Here is a 26,667-nt window from a genome sequence, read left to right as displayed (position 1 = left end):
TGCACATGTTTTGTTGACTGGTGTCGATTGTGCCACTTATGTTGTCGACTTGTGTCGATTGTGGTGCACATGTTTTGTCGACTTGTGTCGGTTGTGTACACACTCGTTATGTTGATGGTTGAGTCCATTGTTCAGCATATTTCAGGACAAATTGTTGTTGATTATTGTCTTGTTGCACAAGATACCTTTGGTGTCATTTGGTGTAGGGAAAGAAATTGGTGCAAAGCTGTGCACAATTCTATGAGCTGGAAAAGCATGCAAGCAAAGAAGGCTCAAATTTCAGCATGGTTCTCTACTTATTTAAAGAAGTTTTTGCAGCAAGTATCCCAAGAGTTTGGGATGAGCATTTGCAGTACATTCAACATGCTACAACCGGTAAAAGCCTTCTCATTTGGGAGGCAACTCTTCTTTTGGAGCGGAGGTGCCATGGATGGGCATCGTGACAGCTAGCAAGCCCACATGTTCAGGGGAATATTTCAGCTCATATACCAGCAAGTTTCATTGCTGGTTCCTACAATTTTAGATTTGTCTGGCGAAAGAACTTGGTCAGGATTCGACGAGTACTTGGCTTATGCAACAAAAAGTCGCCATGACGACAATTGGAAAGGCAGAACATTTTGGCATCAATATGCTCTTTTGGCTGAACGGAATAGGATATTTCTGTTCCTCAAGTGCTGTATAGTTCATTTCAGAGATTTAGTAAGCTTTTGGGGACCAAAAGCCCTCTCATTTGGGAGGTGTGATTAGGAGCTCAAGACCAAGTGTCGTAAAATAGTCAAAAATGAAAGTGCTCAGAACTGGTTTAAACCTAAATGAACAGATAGAGCTCATCTTCCTAATTCTGGTGCCACAAATGCTTCGAAAAACAGTCTCCGTATGAGGAAGTTATGTCAAAAAGAAGAATTGCCCAATAACATTGAAATTTTGAATTTTTTCAAAAAAAATTAATATAGAATATTCCTGGAATATTCCAGAGAATATTCCTTTTTGGGAAGCGAATGGCTGGCTGCCACGTGGCAGGCCCAGAGGCAGCCACATGGCCTGGGTGATGTCAGCAAAGGTATGATGGGTGCATACTAAAATTTGTTTGGTGGCAGAGAGGTCTGAACCTTGGACCTCGTTCATACTAACCCAACGCTTTACCACCACGCTGCGAAGGCACATCTTGTAAAGAATGGCGGAGAAATATTTGATAAAGTTTAAACTAGATTTTGGTGGGCCCGAAGGGGGTTATCCCCTAAGGCCCAGCCCCCATACATGTGACCTCTGCCATTTAACCATGGGCTCTAAACCCTTAACCGCCGGCACGGAATCCGATACAAACCTCCAGCCACTTATCCCGGTCACATGCACGTTGAATGTAGAGTTAACTAACAGTCAAGTTGGCAGAATTTTGGCGGAGCGCCAAATTTGGGCGGTCCCGCCATAATTGGCGGAGCTAACTAAACTTCCACTACAGTTATCTGGAGTGATTCTAGCCCAAACTGGAGGAAATCTTTAATGAGCCATAACTTTGGCTAGGAAAGTCCTTTTTGGACGAATTTTTTTTTATTTTGGGTCTCTTCGACCTTCTGAAGCCATTGGCATAGGTTTCACAGCCATCTGAGGTTGTTTGCAGGTGATTTTGCTTCGTGAAAGTTCCAGGAGCCACAAGGGCCATATCATTTTGGGAGCTGCATTGGGATGTGTGAAGCCAGTGAATGTGGAACGAAGGTCATTCCTGAAGGTTTTCATAATTATAAATCCATTTCTACAGCTCGTTTTTCCTGTTGAAGCATTCTTCTCACTGTTTAGCTTCAGGGAAGCTTTCAGGGCCATTTTTCAGTGCTTGAGCTGTTTGGGGGCTATGTTCATCCATTTTTGGTGATTCAAAAGCCTAAATCTGCTATTTTCAACCTTCTGAGTCTAATGGAAGAGGTTTCAGAACCAATTGAGGTCATCTTCACCTCGAAATTATCCATGCAAGTTTAAAGGGCCACTAGGGCCAATTGGGGAAAGTACTGTATGAGGTACAATTTCACTATTTAGTGCTTGGGAAAGAGCATGTTTAGCTAATTCCTATCTTATGATTTTGTATTTACGGTCAGATATGTCTTTCGAGACACTCATATTCTTGTATTAGCCTTTGTAGCATTTTTAATACAAGAGGACAAGCCTAGTTTGAGAGGTTTGGTCCAGCAGATGTAGCCCAGAGGGGGTGAACTGCTTTATCATTTTGATGCCTTTATTCGGTGAATATGATATGCTAAACAAAACTGATATAAAGTGTTAAATAGCAAATATACATAACCTGCATACACACATAATCACCTATTCAGCTGCAGAAAGTTGTTTTTCTTATTCCGCAAGACATTAAACTTCAAGTATGTGTATGTCAAAGACTTCTAAGTGTTTACTTCATTATTTCTTTAGGCAGAGCCTGTAGAGGGCCAGGTAGCCTCTGGAACTCATCCTCTCTTTAGAGGTGACATGTCCGGTGAATGCCCTTACAGTCTATCTCTATATAAGAAATAAGAAGTTTTCACATTTTCAGAGGTCACTTGGAGTGTATAACTCACATTTGAAATTATGGGAAATGGATACCTTGCACCCTCAAACAAGTACATTCCATTTTCAGATCATTCATGGTGTTGCTCGCTATGATAACTTGGTGTTCTTGTCTATGAACAACTTGATATCTTCGTGAGTAGGCAAGCTCATAGACATTTAATCGACTACATCTCCATTTGTGCTCTGATCGGTGTCTTTGACTCTACCCTCTTGGATACCATTGTACCTGAACTGTTGATAGGCAGATGAACACCTACAATACCTAGAGACATGGCAACACTCATGGCAAGAAATTTTTTAGTCGAAATAGAAGACGAACTTGAGAACTGACTTTCAACATACCTCTGTGACTGATCATGAAGGTTGCACAATTTCAGCAGGGAGGTGTTGAGACTGACTCCCAAGACTGCATAAGGCACAGTCTGTGTTGCTGCAAGACTGGCTGACTGTTGGAACTGCACAATGCATAGTCGAGTCTAGTTGTTGGCTATTGGAATTACGTAATGCGCAATCTCAGCTGGAAATGGCTACACACTCAGTGACTGCATTGCAAAAATTTCTGGGCCAGCAGTCATTTTCCCTTAGAAATGTGCAAAACAGCCTTGGAGGATAGTGCCTAGGTAGAAATGTGCATTTATGGAGAGGAAGGCAGTGCCTTCCTTCTTAGGATTGTGCAACGTTGTATGGTGAGGTAGAGTCCAGGCCAAGGTTGGCCAGACTTGCCAACGGGCAACTAAAATTGAATGTGAGTGTGAATCCATGGTGATACTGAGTGTAAGCATAATTGAATGATCATGCATGAAAATGATGAATGATAGATTCAAAAAATGGAACAACATGCATGTGGGTGAGGCAAAGTTGCTGAATTGACGACCGTTCATGAAAAACAGTTTCATGCATGCGGAGATAGAAACGAAAACTAAAATAGTGCAAGGACAAGCTAGTATACATGTAAACAACATCAAGTGTTCAAAGAAATCAAGAAAATAGTACTCACAGAAGCGAAAACACAAAAAGAGACAAAAATGCAACACAAGGCATGGAAAGTGGGCTTACCCCAAAACAGTTGAGCTGAACAAGCTAACTACTCCTAGATGTGATGTGGGATGGCAGAGATATAAGGTTGATGTGAGGAATGCGTTGTACAACACCCGGTTGATGAGTTTGATAACATCAAGTTTGTGACACGCATGCCATAAATCTAGGGAAGGCAACACTTGGTGGGAGGTTTTCTGAAATTATCCTTCCATGTAACCTCCAACTGCTAAACATAGATCCCTGAAAAAAGGGATTCCTTTTCTTGCTACCTTGGGAGAAGCATCCCATGCATGCAATTCTATTTTTCTCAGTCTGAGAGGGAACTGGTTAACTCAGCTACACATGCAAGAGGTTGTTCAACTACTTGAAGAAATGCACATTTCTACCTCAGAGCTAGGCTAACTACTGAGGATATTTGTGTAGTTTTTGGGCATAGCAACTCACTACTACCCAGGTTTGTGCAAATTCTAGGTTGAGAAGCCCTACTATGGAAAATTGTGCAATTTTCACTATGAGTGTTGATTGCCAGAATTGTACAATTCTAGAGCCCAGTAGACTGCCAGTCAAGATTGCACAATTTTTGGAGGGAAGGTTGGTTGCCCTCCCGAATTACACAATTTCTTGTGGGATTTTATCAACCTACAATTGGACCAAGTCCAAGTGAACAACCTATGAGGGGAATGCATCAAGCTGTGATTGACAGGATTCCTTTGTGCAAGCAAAACACTGAAACTTGTGAACTTGACAAATCAAGGCAACCTGGGGAGGCTCCAAAATAAAGCTAAAGAAAATTTTTTGAGGGTGGTTGTAGCCGCTACAACACTTGGTGACACACTGGTATAACTCCAGCTCTCTGAATGGACCTTCTTTGTGAAAAGCAAGTCTAACACCTCTGGAAGTATTGTTTAGTTCTCAACTCCTCTTGGTTTCCACACTAGCTTGATTGTAAGATGTAGCATCTGCCAAGCTCTTGGTTGATTGACACACATTCTAAGAACATGAAACACATTTGTTTCGATTGGGTTTGAGGGGTATATTGGTGCATAAGAAGTATAGTCGTCAGAGTCTTAGTTTCATCTCTGGTGTTGCTCCACTGCCAGCAAACTTGGGCACTACCCCGGCGAAATCACATAGGAAAACAAGCATGGTTCCACTGCCAGCAAGCCTGGTCAATACCCCAATGGAGTTACTTGCATCACCTCTTTGTGCAGGAAGCATTTCTCTTCTTTTTCGTTATTCATTTTCTTTCTTTTCACTTTTTGATTTTTTTTTCATTTTCATCTTTGCACCTGTGCATAACAATTTTTCATTTCAGAGGCGGAAGAGGGATCCTGACTTATTGAGAGAAGAAGAGGTTTTTCCTACAAATAAGTAGTTTATTATACCTCTGACATGCCTATTAACATTTCCCCCTCACCTTACTTTACTTGACTGAGTTGACAAGGGTTAACCCAAAAACAACCAACTAGAGTAGGTGACACTAGTTAGCACGCAAGCGTTGTGTTTTCACCAAGGTTCACTTTGAATAGTATGTATTTTCCTTCGACGTATCATGGACTAAAAGTAACAAGTTCATCATACAGAGGCAGGGTGATAGATAACCAATTAGTGATAGTGGTAGAAGGCCTCTTGTACTTTACTCAGCCTGCTTCAAGAGTCATACATAGTCTCATGCGAAACTAACGTACGAACAAAACAAGCAAACTAACAAAAAACAAAGCAAAGCAAAAGCGTAAGCAAAGCATGTAATAAAACAAGAAAGAAAACAAAGCAAGAAAGCAAAGAAGAATGCATGCAAACAACTGAAAGCAGAAACTACTCCTACTCCTAAGCTAACAGTGCATGGGTCATCTCACGTGAAGTGATACTTACAATGCATCCACCGGCGTATTGACCCATGTTGGTGAAGGCATGGTTTGTGAACAAGACAACTATGTGAACCAGTAAACACGAAATATGTAACAGTGAAGACAAACATACTCCGAGCTTACAAGTGACCACAGAACAAATATGAGTGAAAGTGCATGAGATGCATTTTGTGGAGCTACCATGATGTTGTGCTACATTGCATGTAGATGATGAGTGTATGCGTTCTCTTAACTATGACATGAAAGAAAACGTGAGAAATTTAGACCACTTGTGTTGTCCATGTGTGCTTGATGTGTAAGATTCCTCTAATGCATGAGCGATAGGATTGTGTAGTTCGAATGGAGGAAGTGAAATATGGGTGTTTGGTTGAACTTCAATGCAAAGTTGAGAGTGATGAGGAGCCTTGAGTGTTTCAACAATTTCTTGACCAAAAGTGAAACCAACCTCAAGACAGTGAGGGCCTGACATAACCATCATCTCAAGCTAAAGTGCCTCAAAATTTTGGGAGGTTTCGACCTCATTAACAGATAGATCATCGTAGACCAGTGCCTTGGATATATTAACAACAGTTGAATCAACATCATTATCAGATGAGGAAGTAAATAGATCACGACGACCAAGATTAGAAAATTCAGGATTTTTGTCGGCATCCTCATGATTTGATGAATCATGCAGAGGGGTAGATGAGAAGAAAATATGTTCACCCTCTATGTTTTCAAGAAAGATAAATGATAGATTGAATGGATTTTCTGAGGAAGAATTGTCCTCTCTACATAGTAATGACAGACTGAAATCTGAGGTGTCCTATGAATGATTGGAAGTAGAAGCATCTAGAAATGAGTTTTCACAGGAGAAATCAGTAGTGGCAGAATCACAAGGGATGTCAGGATGAAACGAGTGAGGTGCCGCTAGAAAGGAGTGATCCTTCACCGTAGGCTCTTCTTTATATTCCCGCACACACTCAAAATTAATGATGGTGCAGGTTTCCTGCATAACACCAACTCCATTGACAACTTGATCCTTGTTCACAATAGGTGAGGAGTCTGGAATGGGACAACCCAAGACAGTACAATCTGGAGGATCAATAGAACGTGATGATGGAGGTCAAGGGAATGATTCCACATGACAACCAACAGGTTTGCAAGCCAAATCTGCATCGATATCAAGAGCAGGTGGGGTGGGAGAATGTGACAGTTCAATAGATGTGTGTGCATGATTTCCCACATCACTCCATGGTGGTGGAGCTATTTGATGAGGTGAAGATAGACAGTCACTTGTGACAGCAACTGTACCTTCTTGTGTTTATGCACCTCCATCACCGAAGAGTGCTGAGTAGTGTTCGGATTTGTGAAGAAGATATTCATATCTTCCATCAAGAAATTCACAATCAATATCATCTTCGGGAATCGGTATGCAAGATTACAAAAGCATGTGTAAAATTGTTCAACGGATTCATTGGGTCCTTTTCGTAATTCCGGAATTTCTTTCTTGAGTGCTTTATAGTTAAAATGATTGAAAGAACAGTCTATCTCTGTGACTAGATGAGCAAGAGAATTAATAGATTTTTCAGGCAGCGTGGCACACCAGTGCATTGGATTCCATTGAAGTGTGTAGATGAATAATGTGCAGCTCATTTATTCTTCAAAGAATCCATTTCTTTTGCATCAGCCTAAAATTCTAACTGCATGCCTTACCAAGGCAATGTAGCCTCCACCATCAAATGTTTTATGAGACAAGTTATCTGAGAGACTTTTCAGGATGATGAAATCGTTTCCATAAGACATACATTCCATAAGAGAAGCTTGGTAGTGAGTCATGATAGATGTGTAGAGATTCAAAACAAATGTGAGGACTCATATTATCATCTGGCCCTCCTTCTAGCACCAAAATGTTGATGATGCTAGACTTTCCAACATGTAAGGGGATCTCCCCAGTAAGAAGTCCCAATTAGACCTCGAACCGTTTGGTGTAGGAGTCCCAACAATAGGTAGTAAAGCAATGCCTTGACTATGATGTTGCACAGAGACAAGTAAGATAACTCTATTAGTAGCAAGGGTGTGACCGCTGTAGTGAATCAAGGAAGGTGTATGAGAGGCTTCTAACATAGGTGGGTTGAGATGAGTTTGCCCCTTGGCAACCAATAAGTGTACTCAATTGGGAAGGGAACGCACAAGTAAAGGTGCATCACAAGCTGGAAAGCAGGTCAGTCTGCAAATCCAAAGTGATGGTTAAACCAACAATACGTCTACAACAAGATTCATATAATTGCATACAAAAGTGTTCATACACAACTACGTAAGTTAAACAACATACATTGCTACAGCGACTGGAACAGTCCAACTACGATAACAACATATGCATGAAAACGTGTTGGCTCTTATTATATAAAGAAGTGTAAGTTCTAATCATGCAATACATCCATGTAAACCTTCTAGCCCCAATAGTGGAATGTTACAACCACATCTGCCTTCTCCACCAAAGAGATGAACTAGCTTCATGCATTGGATAAGCCAAGGCATGTTACAATATTGTCCAAGCTCTTTCCAAGATAGTCTTATCAGAAGCTTGGCTGGCCAAAAGCCTATACAATGAGTTATGAGGGAATATCTATAGCAAAGGGTGGGGTGATGTTGACATTCCACTTTGTGACCGTTCAACTACCCTCATGACTCTTCACCTACTTTATGACTGTTACATCCAACTATTGACACTTGACTTACACTTGGCATGACTTAACATTACAATGCACATGTTCCCATGTGAGACAAAATGGCTTGAGAAAGCCACGTAAGACATCACAGACACTTGGTCCGTTGAGACGAGACCAACTCTTTGACATGCTTGTCATGGTGAAGGTTGTGAGCTGATGCCAAGCTTGGTCATCCGTGATGGTGTGGATGAACCCCATGGTGACATCTTGCTGAAGCAAAATCTTGCCTCTGTTGCAACAGGTGCATTCATTCAGCTCCTTCATCCAACTCGTCTGCTAACATGCGCATGGTCTTCTTGGGTGCAACTGAACTTGAAACAAACTGATGCATAGTGTCCATGCTAATCTTCAATTGAGTGTTGGTGGTCATGCACATCAACTTGCTGAAGTACATGTTCAACTCCAGTTAGGCTTGCTTCTTGTCTTTGCTTTGGTGAGTGTGTTGAATGGGTTGGATCGCATGTGTGTGCACAATGACATGAATCCCTTGCATGTGATCAACAACAATACTCACCATGTCTACTCCGTGTGAGCTGTTGGGATAGATCTTTAAATTATACGAGCGCAGTTTCATCTGTGAGTGCATGTTGTCCCCACTGTTGTTCCTATTCCTACTGCAACTCATTCATCTCTTTGTGTAGCTTCATGTTCCTCCTCGAGTTGCTACTTCAGCACATGTAACTCCTTCTTTGTTCCATTCTCTGTCTTCATGTGATCTTCATGTCGCACTGTCACTTCATAGCCTAAGTCTCCAAAGTCTCTTTCATCATCAGTGGATCTGCTTGACCTTGCAACTTTTTTCTGCCTTTGTGTTGTCAAAAACCTTCCTCTTGCATTAGCCGCATTCACTGTATTCATTGCATTCATTGTATTCATTGCATTCATTGTATTCACTCCATTCGTTGTGTTCGCTACATTCATTACATTCGCTACATTTGTTGTGTTTGGTATGTTGCCTTCAAATGTTGTTCATGATGCTTCTCGTTGTGATAACTTGATGTTCTTGTCTACGAACAAATTGATATCTTTGTGAGTAGGGAAGCTCATAGACATTTAATCGACTGCATCTCCAGGTGTGCTCTGATTGATTTCTTTGAATCTTCCCTCTTGGAAACCATTGTACCTGCACTACTTAGAGGCAGATGAACACCTGCAATATCTGGAGACATGGAAACACTCATGGCGGGAAATTTGTTAGTTGAAAACCAAAATGAACTTGAGAATTGACTTTCAACATACCTGTGTAACTGATCATGAAGGTTGCGCAATTTCAGCCAGGAGGTTAGGAGACTGACTGCCAAGACTGCGAAAGGCATAGTCTGGGCTGCTGGAACACTAGCTGACTGCTAGAACTGCACAATGCATAGTCTAATCTTGTTGTTGATTGCTAGAATTGCTCAATCTCGGCTGGCAATGCCTGCAGGCTCAGTGACTACATTGCATAATTTTATGGGCTAGTAGTCATTGTTCCTCAGAAATGTGCAAAATAGTCCTGGAAGAGAGTGCCTGGGTAGAAATGTGAATTTCTAGAGAGGAAGGTAGAGCATTCCCTCTCTAGATTATGCAATGTTGTCTGGTGAGGCAGAGTCTGGGCCAAGGTTGGCCAGACTCGCTGATGGGCATTTGAAAGTGAATGTGAGTGTAAATGCATGGTAATATTGAGTGTAAGCAGGGTGAATGATCATGCATGCAAATAGTGAATGACAGATTTAGAAAATGAAACAACATGGATGTGGGTGAAGCGAGTCACTGAATCGACGACCGTTCGTGAAAAACAGTTTCATGCATGTGACATCATTGAGATAGCAACGAAAAATGAAACAATGCTAGGACAAGATAGTATACATGTAAATGACAGCAAGCATTCAAGGAAATCAAGCAAATAGTACTCACACAAGCGAACACACAAAAAGCGACAAAAATGCAACACAAGGCATGGAAAGTGGGCTTACCCCAAAATAGTTGATCTGAATGTGTTGACTACTCCTAGATGTGGTGTGGGATGGCAGAGCTACAAGGTTGATGTGGGGAATGAGCTCTCCAGTGTCTAGTTGATGATTTTTTATAGCATCAAGGTTGTGATGTGCATGCCACAAATCTAGGGAATGTGACACTCGGTGGGAGGTTTTCTGACATGATCCTTGCATGTAACCTCAAAATATTAAACATAGATCCTTGAAACAAGGGATGCCTTTAAATGTTGATTTGGGAGAAGTAGCCCATGCATGCAAGTTTGTTTTGCTCAGTCCCAGAGGGAACCGGTCAACTCAACTGCACATGCAAGAGGTTGTTTGACTGCTTGAAGGAAATGTGCATTTCTCGCTCGGAGCTAGGTTGACTACCCAGGAGATTTGTGCAATTTATGGGCAAAGACACTGACTATTGCTAAGATTTACGCAAATTATGGGTTGAGCATCCCTACTGGGGAAAATTTTCTCAATTTTCATTGTGAATGTTGACTGCCAGAATTACGCAATTGTGGAGCCCAACAGGCTACCAGTTAGGATTGTGCAATTTCTAGAGAGAAGGTTGGTTTCCCTCCAGAAACACACAATTTCTTGGAAGAGCTTCTCAGCCTGTAGCTGGACCAAGTCAGGGTGAACAACCTGTGAGGGGAATGCATCAAGCTATGATCGACAGACTACCTTTGTGCAAGCAAAACACTGAAGCATGTGAACTTGACGAAGCAAGGCAAGCCGATGTGAAAATTGGAAGGGAGGCTCCAAAACGAAGCTAAAGAAAAATTTTGGAGGGTGGTTGTAGCCTCTATAACACTCCCATACATACCTTGTCCTTCATAAAAAATCATACGATATACGATCTGGAAATTTGTAAAAATATCTCCGCACAACAACTTGTGTAGCCTGCCACCGCCAACATCTAACAAACCACGACTTTTTCTCCTCGACAAGATAAACTTGTCTTTCTGCTTATCACAAAGAGATGAAACTTGAATTGAAGGAAATAAGATGACGATATTTCCTAATCACAGTTTAATCATCTTCATTGTTACCTAGATACGTTGTTAATAATGCAATACATCGAGGAGAAGTGAAACTAAGTAATTCAATGCAGTCCATATCCAAATATGGATAAATTACCATAATTTATATGATAATAATAATGATGACAATTGAATTAAAATAAAGCATCCGCTTTTGTTTCCTAATCACAATTTAATCGTCCTCAACGTTATCTAGATACCCTGTTATCTAGTCTAGATTTTTAACTATCACAATGCCTTCAATTCAATAGTGATGACAGAAAGTCAGTGAAGCTGACAGTAAGAAATATCACAGAATACAAAACTAGTACCATAATTTCTATAATAATCACAACTGAATTGAAATAAAACAATTGTTGCTATTTCCAAATCGATTGCTATAAATTTGAGAAATTCCACATGTAACTTATCCTTTTCGAACTAAACTAAAAATATTTCACATACTTTTCACAGATAAGTGTATCGTTCTCGATTTTGAAAGTTTTAATGATAAATCAAATGCAATAAGTGTCTATTGAAAATGGAAATTCCTATAATCTCACTAGCAATAGTTAATGCCATGTCAATAATTTAGACGAGAGCAAAGGAAATATCTAGAATGAACAAAAGTTCAGATTTTTTTATCAGTATGCTATGGTCCAAATGCACCAAAACGCTCCAAAGAGAATCCCTATGATTATCAGGAGCCCCTACTCGATCACAATGTTTTGTTCTCTGAATATGGGCATACCATATAGTGTCAACGAACCAGGAATGATGCGCTTGTCATTAATTGTAATATCATATCCCCATATCCTCATCACATAACATTATAATTGACAAAATATTCTCAGCACATATCATCAAATTACAATATTCTCAACACAATGAAATAATCATCTATTGCAAATAACAAGTCATGTGAATCCGCTACAACTATTGTTATAGACATTTTTGTGCCTTACAGCATGAAGCATAAAATGTCCATAATCTAAGGGATCCAAAGTCCCTAAACATGTTGTTCCTACCCCTGGAGGAACAAGGTCAGCAAACCACAGCACTGAATAAAAGTTCTCCACCTGAAAACACTCAAAAACAAGGCAATTCTGGATCATGTCAACTGCTCCACTGAGCATCTGCGCTGAATGTCAACTGCTCCACTGTCTACCTGCGTTGAATGTCAACTGCAAAGAAGGCTACCTGCGCTGGGTGAGTTTGGACATGTGGCACAGTCATTCCTCAAGGTGTCAATGCCTAGGAAGCTTCCAAAATGACACTTGGATCAAGGAATTCGACTGGTGATGAGTAAGAGGTTCTAGATCTCCAAGTGGAAGCAAGAACCTCCAAGTGGACTCAAGAACTAAAGAATAACTGAAGTGAGAGAGGACACTAGTCAGCTTCATGCTAGCCTCAAGCTGACTCATCCTTTCTCCAAAAATCCTATATATAGATCTCTCTCATGAGGTCTAGGGAGGCTGGAATCTTGTGAATGTAAAGAATTGCTGTTGGTTTGAGTTTATAACTATTGGGTAATTTGATTTGAAGGAGGTGAAGAGGAGATTTCTTTCTACTGGGAAGGTGACGCTGGATTGGGCCTTTTATCGTTGTATCACTTCCTAAACCTTACTTCTTCCATTAATAAAGCATTTGAGGTTCTTCTATATGCATGTGTCTCAATGGTGTGTTGTTATACTTGTGTATTTGATTTATTCTAATCCTTGAATCAATTACGAATGTATGCTTCTTGTAGTTTCCCTCTCTTGCCATTTTGCAGGATCTTGGTGTAGCTGGGCCAGTGAAAGAGCAAGGAGTTGGGGGCAAGCAGCAAGGAGAGAAGATTGGATCAATCATTAGCTAAAGACATCGGTTAGTGGATCTCTTTCTCCCCTCTCTTACATCTCATAAAGAAGTAATCTCAGATAGCTTTACTTTGATTGTTGCTAAGGAACTATCACCCTTAGAGTGGGATAGGGTCATTCTGTATTGGATACTTTTCCCAACAACAAATTGGCGACTCCGCTGGGGATCGTATCTTGTTGGTTGTTTGTGTTTTTGCTATTCATTTCCTAAACACAGGGAGTACCGAATCGAACTGCATTTGGATCTTTCAAATGCAAAGTAGAGGGTAGCTACTCTAGCTCAGTTTCTGGGCATGTTTATGATTTGAAGAGCTGATCCACAAGGACTCTGAACAGCTCTTAGTGATAGCTTTTCATCCTCCTTTTCATCCTTTAGTATGTACTTGATTGGTAGCTTTGATTTGGCCAAAAACTGTTGATTTTTGAGCAATCTGTAACCCGGAAACCAAGAGAAACGAGAGTTTCTCTCTTCATTGCAGGCACTGTGAAGGCAGTCTGCATTTCATCGTAGGTCCCGAAGGGGCTACCTGCGCTGAATGTCAAACTGACAGTGTTCTACCTGCGCTGAACCAGTGTGGCCTTGTGCAACTAGGGTTCTCTGCTTTCTGTTGCCCTGTTTTCATCCCTGTTTTTGCAGCCTGTTATCAGTCAATGTACCTATCTGAAACCACCTTTCTTTGCCACTATTCCGCCTCGGTTGTATAAAGAAACTGTATTTGCTCTTTGTGTATTTCTTACATCATTTGCAGTTTCCCATAACGAAAGTGAACTAGTCTTGCTGTGGCCTCTTAGATCTAGACCTGTGATAAGTGTCGTTCTGATCATAAGAGTTAGTTTGTTTGTTGTTCATAGCTGATTGAGCTTTTGCTTTCGTCATATGGTTTGAATTTATGTATTTCTAGTGTCGAAACAAGTAAATCTTAAGGTGTCTTTTGATTTTGGACAAAAGCTTGTTTGCTTTGACTTGAAATTGAATTCAAAGTTATACAACAGCTTTCTTTTTGTAGTACACCAACATTAAGAAAGAGAAAAGAAATACCTGCATTGTGCATGTGCATTTTGACAGCTTGCATGCTGATTTAGGAAAAAGTGCATTAGTGTGTGCTCTATGATCTGTGTGAAAAGATGATGTCTTTCTTTTCCCTCAGTAGTTAAGATTTTCATAAGTTGAAAAGATTGAAAAAGCTTGCTTCTCATCTTTAGACTGCATTTAGGAATTTGTGTCATACATCTCGTGGTGAACCTTGAAAGGCAAACTTTAAAAATATCAACTTAAAATATATTGAATGAACCTAACAACGCTTTGCAACATAACGCTCATCGTAGAGGTCTAGGTAGAGACGTGTTCCGGCGTCGTTAAACATAGTGACTGTCGATCTCGAAGAAGGTGGGTGATTCCTCCTGAGAGTCGGTGGCACTAATACGGACTTGTGCTCCCACGTACCGTCGCGTATATATTGGGAGACCCCTATAGGAACAAAGCCTTTATCCATAGGAAGCCGTGTCGGTCGCCCTACTGATCGCAATGCAGTGAACACAGCATTCACGAAGATCGACCACCCGTACCGTAAAACGTATTCTGTGGTTTTGCGAAAAGTTTGGCACACCCTCTGCCTAGAACTCCATAGTAGTTTCTTTTGGCCTTTTCCAAACTCTATAACTAAAAAAGTCCATCCGAGCATTTGTCACTTCGGGCTCGTTAAAACATCGAAGGAGACTAGAGTCATCTTTAGCTTTTTCTCGACTCTTTAAAACTGAAAAAGCAAGTTGTGTCTAAAAGCATCTAATAAAATTCATTCAATTCGGAAACACAAATTTCCCCTTTTAATATTTTTGTTGATCGAGTAATCCGCAATCGTGGAAGAAAGTCAATTGAAACCCCGTCGTTCGCGGATGCTTACGAGCCAACCGTCTTTGTCTCCGGAATCGAAAACAGTACGGACAAAGCAAACTCGTTTAACCGATTCCAAATCTCCTATAAAAGTTAGAACAAGTGTTCCAACTACATCTGAGGTTCCGGTTACTCCAAACATTTCTGGAAACCCTGCCTCTATAGAAGAAGTTCAACAGCCACAGAAGGATAGTAATACTGATCCTAGTCTGCGGGCAGACACTTGTATCACTGAACCAGTTCCATCTGTAACCGGTCCAGAGAGTTTTGTTCCTCAAACAACTGTCGCTGTTGAAACAACCACTTCTTCGGCACCAGAAATATTTTACGGACCTGACGGTCTTCCTCTTCCACCAGGTTTGATTGCAATAGAGGAAATTGCAGAGGATCCGCAAGCAAGTACTCCAACCCATTTTGGAGTCGGGGTCACTCTATTTCCTTCATCAAAAGTTAATCCACCACAAGTGGAGGTTCCTGTAGAATCGCTAGGCAATCTATTGGATAGACTTAAAATGTCTGAACAACCGTCATCATCTAGGACTGTGTCAAACGACACAGCGACAGCAGAAGCCCCTGCCATCACTCCGACAATGTTTGCCGGCATACCAGCTGTCCCGACTAGCTCACAACCGCTAGAAGGAGTCCACCAAGGGACTATTTCGACAGTATGGTCTGTTCCAGTTTGTTCATCCGGGGTGATATCCGGTAACTCTTATGTTGAGACTCGCCAAATTGATCCATTTGGAGGTCAATTTGGGCAATCCAGTCCCTAAGGACAATCAATCCCCTTGAGTTCCGTATTGCTACCGTATGGGGGGCAGTATGCCCTTTCATTACCCCCTCCGGGAGGGTACCCATACGGGAGTTCACAACAGTATTCAGGTTATACTGGAATTGCATCAAGTAGTTGGGTACCTATGCTACCTCAACAACCAAGGATTGTATATTCTATGCAACAGTGTGTACCTGTGACGAACATCCCAACCACACCGGCTATTGTAACAGTGTCACAAGTTCAAGCAATGCCTATTGCATGTCAACCTCAGATTTCTCAGGTTGTAATGCAACAACCCCTTGACCATGGGTCACAACCACAATCGCCAACTGGTGGGGCGACACAGGTCCAAACGGGTACAATTACCCCACACCTCAGTCCAACGGTTAGCATAGCACAACAGAGCATGGCTTCACAACCATGGCTAGTGCAATACCAACATCCACAATTCCAGCAGGTGTACCAAGGTTCTGAGCAGCAGATCTTTGCGAACAGTGGACAACTGTATATCCAAAACGGTCAAAACCAACCACTTTACAGTGGTCAAGTCCACCAACCGTATCAGTCATACCAACATCAATTACATTATGCTGGTATGCAAAGGCCCACTGCTCAAGCGATTCCATCGTACCCTGGTTATGCTTCGCCTAACCTGAATCAGCAGTTACCATTCGTGGCGACTTTAGAGTTACTCGATTTACACCGGTTAACCAACGATCCGATTGCTTATGCCCCTTGGTGGCCAGCGATTCCTCATAAAATTCCATCTGACATTCCTAAATTCAATGGAAATCCAGGTGAAGACCCATTGAATCACGTGATGACTTTTCATCTGTGGTGCTCATCGAACACCCTAAACGACGATTCGATAAGGCTTCGTCTTTTTCAGAGGACATTGACAGGTCCAGCGGCTAAATGGTATATTGAATTACCTAGAGCCTCTTTCGACAATTTTAGTTCCCTAGCCACGACTTTCTTAACCCATTTTCAATTACCGATAAGGTATGAAACAGGAACAGAAATATTAACCAACTTCAAGCAGACAACTGCCACCCATATATCTGATCATATACATGAGTGGCGTCGTCGTCGTAGGATGGTGAAAACATACGTTCCCGATCAGCTGTTAGCTGAATGGTTTATAAAGTCGTTACTTCCTGCTATAACGGAAGATGTGGCCAAGGGGGGAGTCGTAACAGAGGAGCAAGTTATCGCTCGTGCACAGTATTTGGACTTAGTTTATACTCAGTCCGGCACGCTCTACGACAAAATACCTGACGCTCCTAGACCGGAATTTTCAATTCCTCCTCCTCCTAAATCCAATAGTGACTCTCATGCCGGTGATGGCGTGATTGGCACGACAAATGCGAAATCGATAAAGGCTTCATCAAAGAAAGCCCGTAAGAATTCGGATCAAAATGCAAAAGAAGAAATTCTTGCTTCGGAAGTAAATGCCATATCAGCAGATAAAGGCAAAGAAACCAATCAACCAGGAAGCAAGAAGAAGCAAAACAAAGGGAAGAAGAAGAAACAGGGTGAGTCATCTCCTGGAAAAATTTCTTCAAACCCTCCTGGGAAAGGAAAACCAAAAAGTCCATGTTTTATATGTGACGAGGATCATTGGACAGCAGACTATCCATACAAAGCTGAGCTAAAAAGATTCTTAAAGAATTCACAAACACCAGCTGTGTTAACTGATCCATTTCCGAATCCAAGTCAAAATCTGGTTGATAGTAGAAATGCTTCCCCGTCGCAAGTTCTAATTTTGTCAATCTCTAAGCAATAAAATGATGCTTTGATTTCGACAAGGAACAAAGATTACAGTAATCCGCAGCTGTTGAATGGCAAGGAAAGAGATCAACCAAGCAATTCGACGACAACTTCGGCGGAAGTTGTGCCACCATTCATCACGGGAAGCATTCCAATGATCCATGGAAGCAATCATTCTCTCCAAAATATTGGAGTAATTTTCCTAAAAGACCCTACTTTAATGGGTACTTTTGCCCTACCGCCTCCGAGTAATCTGGCAGAAATGGCCACAGTGGAATATGAAACCTTCTATTTCTAATGGATCTAAAACTTCGAGGATAGTTCTTTACCATGTCAACCTCATTTAAAAAATGAAACGACCCCTTGAAGTCTAGGGGGCATGCGCCTCGTTTGCATTATTATGCTGGGGGCATGCAAAACTTATCAAGCAGTTTTAGCACATAGTTCATGCTCGTTAAAAAATAAACATAAGATCGAGCAGTTTTATCATAAAGTTTATGCTCGTTAAAAAATAAACGCAAGAACCGAGCAGTTTTAACGTGGTCTTCATGCTCGTTAAAAAATAAATATAAGCAGTGAGCAATGTTTCCTCCAGAGTTTAAGCTCATTTTTAAATAAAAAATGAACCTATCCCGGTAAATAACCGCTGTGATCATAAATTTATCAGCCATAAAAGCCTTGGTCGTGTTTGCACCTACCACCTCCACTTTCATTTGGCCGATCGTTCACCTCCATATGATTGTTTACCTATTTTGAGGAACAGCTGCGAAGAGTGATTTCACCTAGCCATCCTTGTGACACTGCCATGATTGGAAAATTCCAACCTGTACCTGGAATCTGCTACTATCCCTGTTTATCACTCGTTCCTCAAAAGACGAGTCTTCTTTAAGCTCTTTTCAATTGACTCGTAAAATATGAAAATATTGCCGAGGTTTGGCCTTCCAGCTCGTTAAAAGGACCGGAATAGCTATCCCTCCTCTAGATTTTAATCTTTTTGGACCTGAGGGATTATTGCACAAAAAGGTCGAGCACTTGTTTTGTTCGGCTCGTTAAAGTTATCGAAAACTCATCCCTTCTATATTGTTTTATACTTTTTCGGACTTAAGGGATTAGATGACGAAAAAGGAATTTTGGAGTTAACTTTATGTACCTTTTCAGACTCTCTAAAAATGAAAAGGACTGAGTTTTCCTTGTCGTTAGACTCGTTAAAATGATTAAATAGCGACAAACGTGTCTCTAGATGAGAACGAGTTTCCCTATCGCTAAGCTCGTTAAAACATAGCGATGGCCTTGCCCGAAGGGCAGGTTATAGAACAAGCATATGTTATCCTCCTCAAGCTTGACAAAAATAAAGAGGTACTGGTCAGAAATGACTGGGGAAAAATTGGGAGAACCTCAAAGCTTTAATGGTAGCAAATCGCTCTTGAACATGACACTTTTCCTCCGTATCACATCGGGTTGGGTTGTTTCATTCACCGGTCTCATCACCATGGTCTCGCCAAACCATCCACATTTGGGGTAATGCTACCGATCCATCGCATCAATGTCGTTATATGTTCAAGAGATGTTGTTCAGAAAGAGTCAACCGTGTCCCATCCACTGCCATACATTATCCTTCATCCATCCATGACCGCCACCCTGAATCATATGTCACAGATTGTTTTCACCTCCATTAAAATCATTAGCTCCGTTCCGTGTCACTGATGTGGGATTCATTAAGGCCCTCCTTTGACGGATCGCTCCTTGTCAACATCAGCTCATTATCCAAGAAGTTGATCTAGGAACAACCCCCTCAGTACTTTGAAGCTTGCATGCCTCAATGGCAAGTTTCTCACTTTTGGCGACAGGTATACATCAATGACCTTCGACCAGAAGATTTTGCGTGGTGTTCGATGCCAAGTCCTTTATTCACACCACGTGAATTGTACTACAGTACCTTGAGGGTCATTATCATTATCGGTGATTCCTCTCACGCTTGTTAACGGTTCACATCATTGATCGGTAATCAAGTGATGTCTTTCCATGTTCGACTTCAGCGCAATTCTCACATGGATCGACTTGTACTTAGAGTGAAGATCAAACGAGTTTGAAGACCCCGGATCTAGTTTCATCCATCCGGGCTGCGATATATATTCAGGAAATAAAGACATTGACATGTGCAGCAGATGATCATCCTACTCAAAGGATGATAATTTCAGCAGAGAATTATCAGTCTACCATCAGACGATTGTCTGTTCTATGTACAGAAAATGTATTTATAAAGCTGAGCATGGGAATGCCCGCCTCAGCTAGATCATGAAAGCAGAATGAATCATAATGTATTGTATTGTATTTTATTACAGGTCACCTCTCAGCGATTGAATGAACTTCGGACACTCCTGATAAAGCATTTCACCCGATAAACGACCTCATACTTTAGGGGGCAACTGTTATAGACATTTTTGTGCCTTACAGCATGAAGCATAAAATGTCCATAATCTAAGGGATCCAAAGTCCCTAAACATGTTGTTCCTACCCCTGGAGGAATAAGGTCAGCAAACCACAGCACTGAATAAAAGTTCTCCACCTGAAAACACTCAAAAACAAGGCAATTCTGGATCATGTCAACTGCTCCACTGAGCATCTACGTTGAATGTCAACTGCAAAGAAGGCTACCTGCGCTGGGCGAGTTTGGACATGTGGCACTGTCATTCCTCAAGGTGTCAATGCCTAGGAAGCTTCCAAAATGACACTTGGATCAAGGAATTCGACTGGTGATGAGTAAGAGATTCTAGATCTCCAAGTGGAAGCAAGAACCTCCAAGTGGACTCAAGAACTGAAGAATAACTGAAGTGAGAGAGGACACTAGTCAGCTTCATGCTAGCCACAAGCTGACTCATCCTTTCTCCAAAACTCCTATATATAGATCTCTCTCATGAGGTCTAGGGAGGCTGGAATCTTGTGAATGTAAAGAATTGCTGTTGGTTTGAGTTTAGAACTATTGGGTGATTTGCTTTGAAGGAGGTGAAGAGGAGATTTCTTTCTGCTGGGAAGGTGATGCTGGATTGGGCCTTTTATGGTTGTATCACTTCGTGAACCTTACTTCTTCCATTAATAAAGCATTTGAGGTTCTTCTATATGCATGTGTCTCAATGATGTGTTGTTATACTTGTGTATTTGATTTATTCTAATCCTTGAATCAATTACGAATGTATGCTTCTTGTAGTTTCCCTCTCTTGCCATTTTGCAGGATCTTGGTGTAGCTAGGCCAGTGAAAGAGCAAGGAGCTGGGGGAAAGCAGCAAGGAGAGAAGATTGGATCAATCATTAGCGGAAGACATCGGTTAGTGGATCTCTTTCTCCCCTCTCTTACATCTCATAAAGAAGTAATCTCAGATAGCTTTGCTTTGATTGTTGCTAAGGAACTATCACCCTTAGAGTGGGATAGGGTCATTCTGTATTGGATACTTTTCCCAACAACAACTATAAAACTACAATGAATAAAATGAACCCAACAAAAGAGCCGAGTAGCGCAAAAATCACACCACCAATATATAATTCCATGTTATTAATTTAGAGAAGAATTAAAGGAACATCTACAATGAACAAGAGCTTATATTGTTTTCCATTGTGTTATGATCCAAATGCACTGATGTCCAAAACTTAATCCCTACGAAGTGGGGAGTATTTTCTGTCTACACGCTTAGTGACTTTCCCCATCCAAATTCTATAGCATCATAAACAAGATATTTCAAGTTCACTATGCAAGTACCATAAGTGGTAAATGGTCATCGCTACCATGTTCAAATCTCCTCTCCTCTATTTGCATCACTTCACACATTAGGGATTTTGGGTTAGGAAGAAAATGAATACATCATATTTGGGAATGAAGCTTATAGTATTGATTGAGTAATAGGTACATTTCATTTATTTATATGCAAGATTTATTTGCTTGATGAAATATCCATAAGCCTTATTGTCTTATGAACATCAAATTATTATGTTTGCACACATTTCCTTTTTCAATTAAATTGTATAATAAATTTAATATAATTAAAGAAAATAGAATAGATGATACGTGAAAGACATCATGTGCGGAGTTTGTTGTGCATGTGCAGATGTTATGATAAATTTTTGTTCAAGGTTTACTAAGATAATAAATATATAAATCTCATTTTAAATTTGTATTTATGCATGTATTTCACAATGTATAATCATTAAATAATATTAGTTTCGAAGCTAGTTGTTCGGAGGTTTCATGTGTGAAGTTTTGAATGCTAATTAAGGACATTATTGAGTAAGGAAGTAGCTACGCGAATGAAATTTTGTAGAGGTTTTTGTGCATGTGTGGATGTTTTGCAAAAGTTATGTGCAAAGTTTGCTAAGATAATAAATATACAAATCTTTTCTAATTCTTATTTGGCGACGTATTTCACAACCCATCCTAACTATACACTTGCTTTATTGATGGCTTAGTATGTAGGTTCGTATTGTTATGTTTCTACTTCCATGCATCCAACCCTATCAAATGTTTTGCACATTGTCTATTCAGGCAAAAAATCCTTCCGTTTTGCATATATCCATTTTTGTTATGTTCAAAGTGTACAAAAATCATGTTTCTAGATTTGATGTTTTCGTGCATATGTGGTTTTCTAAATGCGTGAGTAGATGTGTACTCAGTGAATTAAATGTTGAGATGACTTATAATTATCTGCAACTCTATTTTCTAATAATAAGAGGAAAAACATCGAGATGATGAAAAATATGGATGGTGGTTTTACCTTTGTAGTGTGTTTCATATGCAAAATAGTGGCAAGTGGTGATTTCTAGCGAAACGAGACTGTAATTTAAATAGCTAGTATAGTAAGGGGGAAAATGCTATTTGTAGTGATAGACAAAACAATGGGGCATGTAGTGTTTTCTCTTTGTAAATTGCATTTAAGAGCTTGGAGTATTGTTCGAGCTTCTATTGCCTTATATAAAATGTTATCTGTAATTTTGAGCTTCGACGATAGCAACACTGCAAGGATATAGAAGTTGTACAATACTACAAACTTCTATAATGATTTTCCTATTCACTTTTTCCAATGGTGTGAGTTATTGGTTTTTCAATATTTTCTCTATAATACTATGTAGTATTTTGTAAACTTTATTTTTCCTTACGATACTGCAAGGAATGAGTGTGTCAAGTTATTAGTAAATCAAATTTTGTTCGGTTTTACAAACTAGTGGGGAGTAGTTGTGAAGTCGATTCATTGTATAAGGTTCTATGCTAAGAATATGGGCATATGATGAAATGCCAATGAACCATAAATGATGCACCTATCATTAATGCTAGTATCATATCCCCATATTCTCAACACATAACATTATAATTGACAAAATGAAAAATTTGATTAATAAAGAGGACACCAATGACAGAGATGATGATATCATGGCCATTGACCAACATTCACAACAATAACACATTGTCAAAGATTTTTGTAATTCGAAACGCTATGAAATCCCCCATATTTCGTTTCCAATGCTCAATTGTAGACCAATTTTCGTAAGTAATCTGCTTATAGAAATATACAATTTGTTTACTTAAAGAAAATAAGTATTTAATAAGTCTTATTGAAGATATAAACGTGTTTTATGATATAAAGATTCCCCTTGTGCAAAACTAATATTAAATCTTATATTATAAGTCATAGAAGCTATAGAAGTCAATTGTAAATGAGTATTTGTAAACTATTGAAAAGAGATAGAATTACAAAACCATGTTATGCACCACCCGTTCATCGGCATAAACACACAGTCAAAATCCCACACAACTAAAACTTAAAAATTTAATCATTATGTTCTCCCACAAATACCCTATCCTCTTCAAACACACATACTTCATACCCTACATAGTAAAATATTTTTACAACAAAACATAATAATATTCCTCGCTCTTCTACACATACCTTTTCTTCCATAGGCATTCATACAATATAAGATTAGGAAAATGTGTAAGAGTATTAGATTTTTTCTTATATGGTAAATCATAAAAGTTATAGCATTCAATTATAAATGAATATTTTCAAAGCATTACTGCATACATATCTAGCTAAACACAATTGATTGTGCATTACTACATATGGAAAAGAAGTTTAATTAAAAGATTGTGTTATGCACCACACGTTCTCCTGTACAAATCCACTGTAAAAACACCACACAATGAAAATTAACAACTTTAATCATCATGTTCTCTCACAAACACCTTGTCCTCTACAAAAATTCATAGTTATAAAACAAAATCTCTACACAATGTCTCCCCCGCACATATTTCGTACTCCGCACAACAAAATATTTGTACAATGAAACATAATAATATTCCCCAATCTCATGCACATACCTTGTTCTCTGCATATATTTATAAGATATACCATTAGGAAATGTTTACAAGGATTAGATTTGTTCAACAAATCGACAAACATATGACATCTTAATTCATTTCCACATGCACCTCCAATTGTCTCGAAAATGCGAAGTTCTAATGAAAGCTCCATACAATGAAATATCTCGCACAAATTTCATACCTCATCCTAATAAAAGTTACATGTAATTTCTCTGCCTTACGTACTTCGTACTTTGCACAGTAAAATCTCCACTCCGTATTTCATAAACATTCATATGATATATGATATGAAAAATTGAAAAAGTATTAGATTTGTTCATGAAATCAACAAGCATACATCTCTACACACTAAAAGTAATGCACAATGGAACATAATAATATTCCTTGTTCTCCTACACATACCTTCATACGATATATAATCATATTTCTCTCGAAAATAACATGTCATATTTTCATCTTTTCCATAAAAGCTTCGCAAAATGAAATCTCCCACATCTACACACACTTATTCTCATACACATGCCTTCATATAATACATAATGATAGTTCTCCTAAGAATACCTCATCCTGATTTCTTCTTTACCATAAAATCTAGGAATTTACAGGTTGAGTTCCTTACATAGAACACCAAAGGACACCACTCACAAATAGATCATAGGTCAATACATTAGTATTCTTGACGTGGTTAAAACCCTCAAAGAGGAAAATAGTCCACGGCTTGAGCCAACATGGCCACTTCAGGCAATTTATAATGTAAAAGAAATAAAATTTTCATAAGCTTCTCTCATGAACGATCACCTAACAAATGACCCTCGATGCCCCTTAAATAGATATCATGGTGTTATAGACATATTTGTGCACTGCAACCCCAATCACATATGTCCATAAACCAAGGGCTTCTAAACCCCTAAAAGTGTTGTTTCAAACCCTAAAGGATCAAGGTCAACTGATTACATTATTTCCTAGAAGTTCTCCCTAAAAAACTACTTAGAACTAGTCAAAACTGAACCATACAGATTGCTCAGTGCTAAGGGTGTGATGCATACTGACTGTAACACTGGCCAAGAGAGATGCATACTGAAAGATCCTTCTATAGGGTATAATGGGCGAGAGTAGACAAATGGCAAAGGCAGTTTGCTAACTGGAAACCCAGGGAATCTTCTAGAAACTTCCCCTACGACACTTGCCTCTCTGAATTCGCCCAACGATGAGTAAGAGATCATGAAATCTCCAAGTGGAACCAAGAACTATCAATGAAATGACACTAATCAAAATCCCAAAAGCTGACTCACCCACCTGCAAACATCTATATATGGATCCCTCATCCTAGGGATCGGCTGGAATTTGGTAATTTGCAAGGAAGTGTTGTTGGTTTCTCTTTGAAGACATTGTTGGGTGATCTTGCTTTATATGAGGTGAAAAGGGCTTTCATGCTGGGAGGACGATGTTGGATTAGACAGCTTGGTTGTAATCCTCTCTTCTACTACTTCTATTGATAAATCTATTTGAGTTTTTCTCCATATTCTTGTATATCTCTGAATCTTGTATTTGTATATGCATTTATATGGTTAATGTACATCTGATCCTACATTTTTTATGGTTATAGATCTCTATGATTTGATGGTATTTTTCTGCCTTGACTCTACATGTGTTCTTTGAAGTGAGACAAGTGAGAAAGGAGTGGGGAAATCTCTATCAAAGGAGAGAGGAAACAAGTAAGGAGACTAGCGAAAGACTGAGGTTGGTGCTCTTTGCTTCTCTCTCATCTATCTCTCATAAAGGAAAACACAAGTAGCTTTAGTTTGTTTGTTTCTAAGATAGCTACCTGTATGGTTATATTTTGATCGCTTTCGCCTTAGAGAAGACCCCACTGCTCGCCAGTCAGCAGCACCAAATTTGGGTCATCCCAAAAATCCATCCCAACATATAAATACATGGCAAAGACCATCTGGTGATGGTTGAACCACTCAAAGAAGGCATCAGAGAATGAAATCTGTGATTGACCAGCATGTCTGGCCATAAGATCAACCCATCTCTGCATTCGTGGTTCTGTCACCGTTGGTACTCTGAGTGAAACGTATTGTGTTTGCATCAATGGGATCGTCTCCAAGGCGAAAGTGGTCAGAATAGAACCATAACCAAAGTTCTTAGATCTTCTATTCTTCACCTTGGTAAGTTGTTCTTTTATAACTAGAAGTATTGCATCACACCAATTGAATACCTTTGGTTCAAGGCATTCCAGAGCATACTACATATAGGACCTGTTAGCCAAATGAAGAGCCACACTACCAACCAATCTAGAAAAAGTGAATAAAATAGTCCTCAAGGACTGGTCAGTGACATCTCAGATACTGATCTTGTCATCCCTGCTCGGCTGAGATCCATCTCTATAGAATCAGCGAATATAATCCCTCACAGATTCACCTCCATGGGAAGATGGGCACCACACCTCGATAAAACGATTAAGAAGTAGATATCCCCAACTGTCAAAGGGATGGATTTACCTCAAATCTAGAACACTTGGTTGGTAGGATCCCATGCATCGAGAAAGTATTGCAATAAATTGATTTGTTGCCTCATGCTGGATATACGGAAGAATTTGAGCAAGCCACAGTTCCGCAATGTAGTCACCGTACCTGGATCATGTAAAGCAACCATGTCCTCTTCTTCCTTCTCCTGTTCATGCCATGTAACGACCATCGTGATCTGATTAATCTCTGAAAAAAAAACAAGAGAAGAATTAGGATCCTGATTCAGGAGAAAAACAGGCAAAATTCCCATGAAAAAATAGTGCATAAACTTTCCTCTTTGCGCCTATCGCACCCCAGCTATGTACTAGGTGGAATGCATACTGACTGG

This window comes from Pinus tabuliformis, chromosome 4_2 (genome assembly GCF_031772625.1).
Source record: "Pinus tabuliformis cultivar Carrire ecotype Pingquan chromosome 4_2, CPIR1, whole genome shotgun sequence".
NCBI classification, from domain to species: Eukaryota; Viridiplantae; Streptophyta; class Pinopsida; order Pinales; family Pinaceae; genus Pinus; species Pinus tabuliformis.
This window is presented reverse-complemented; position numbering follows the sequence as displayed.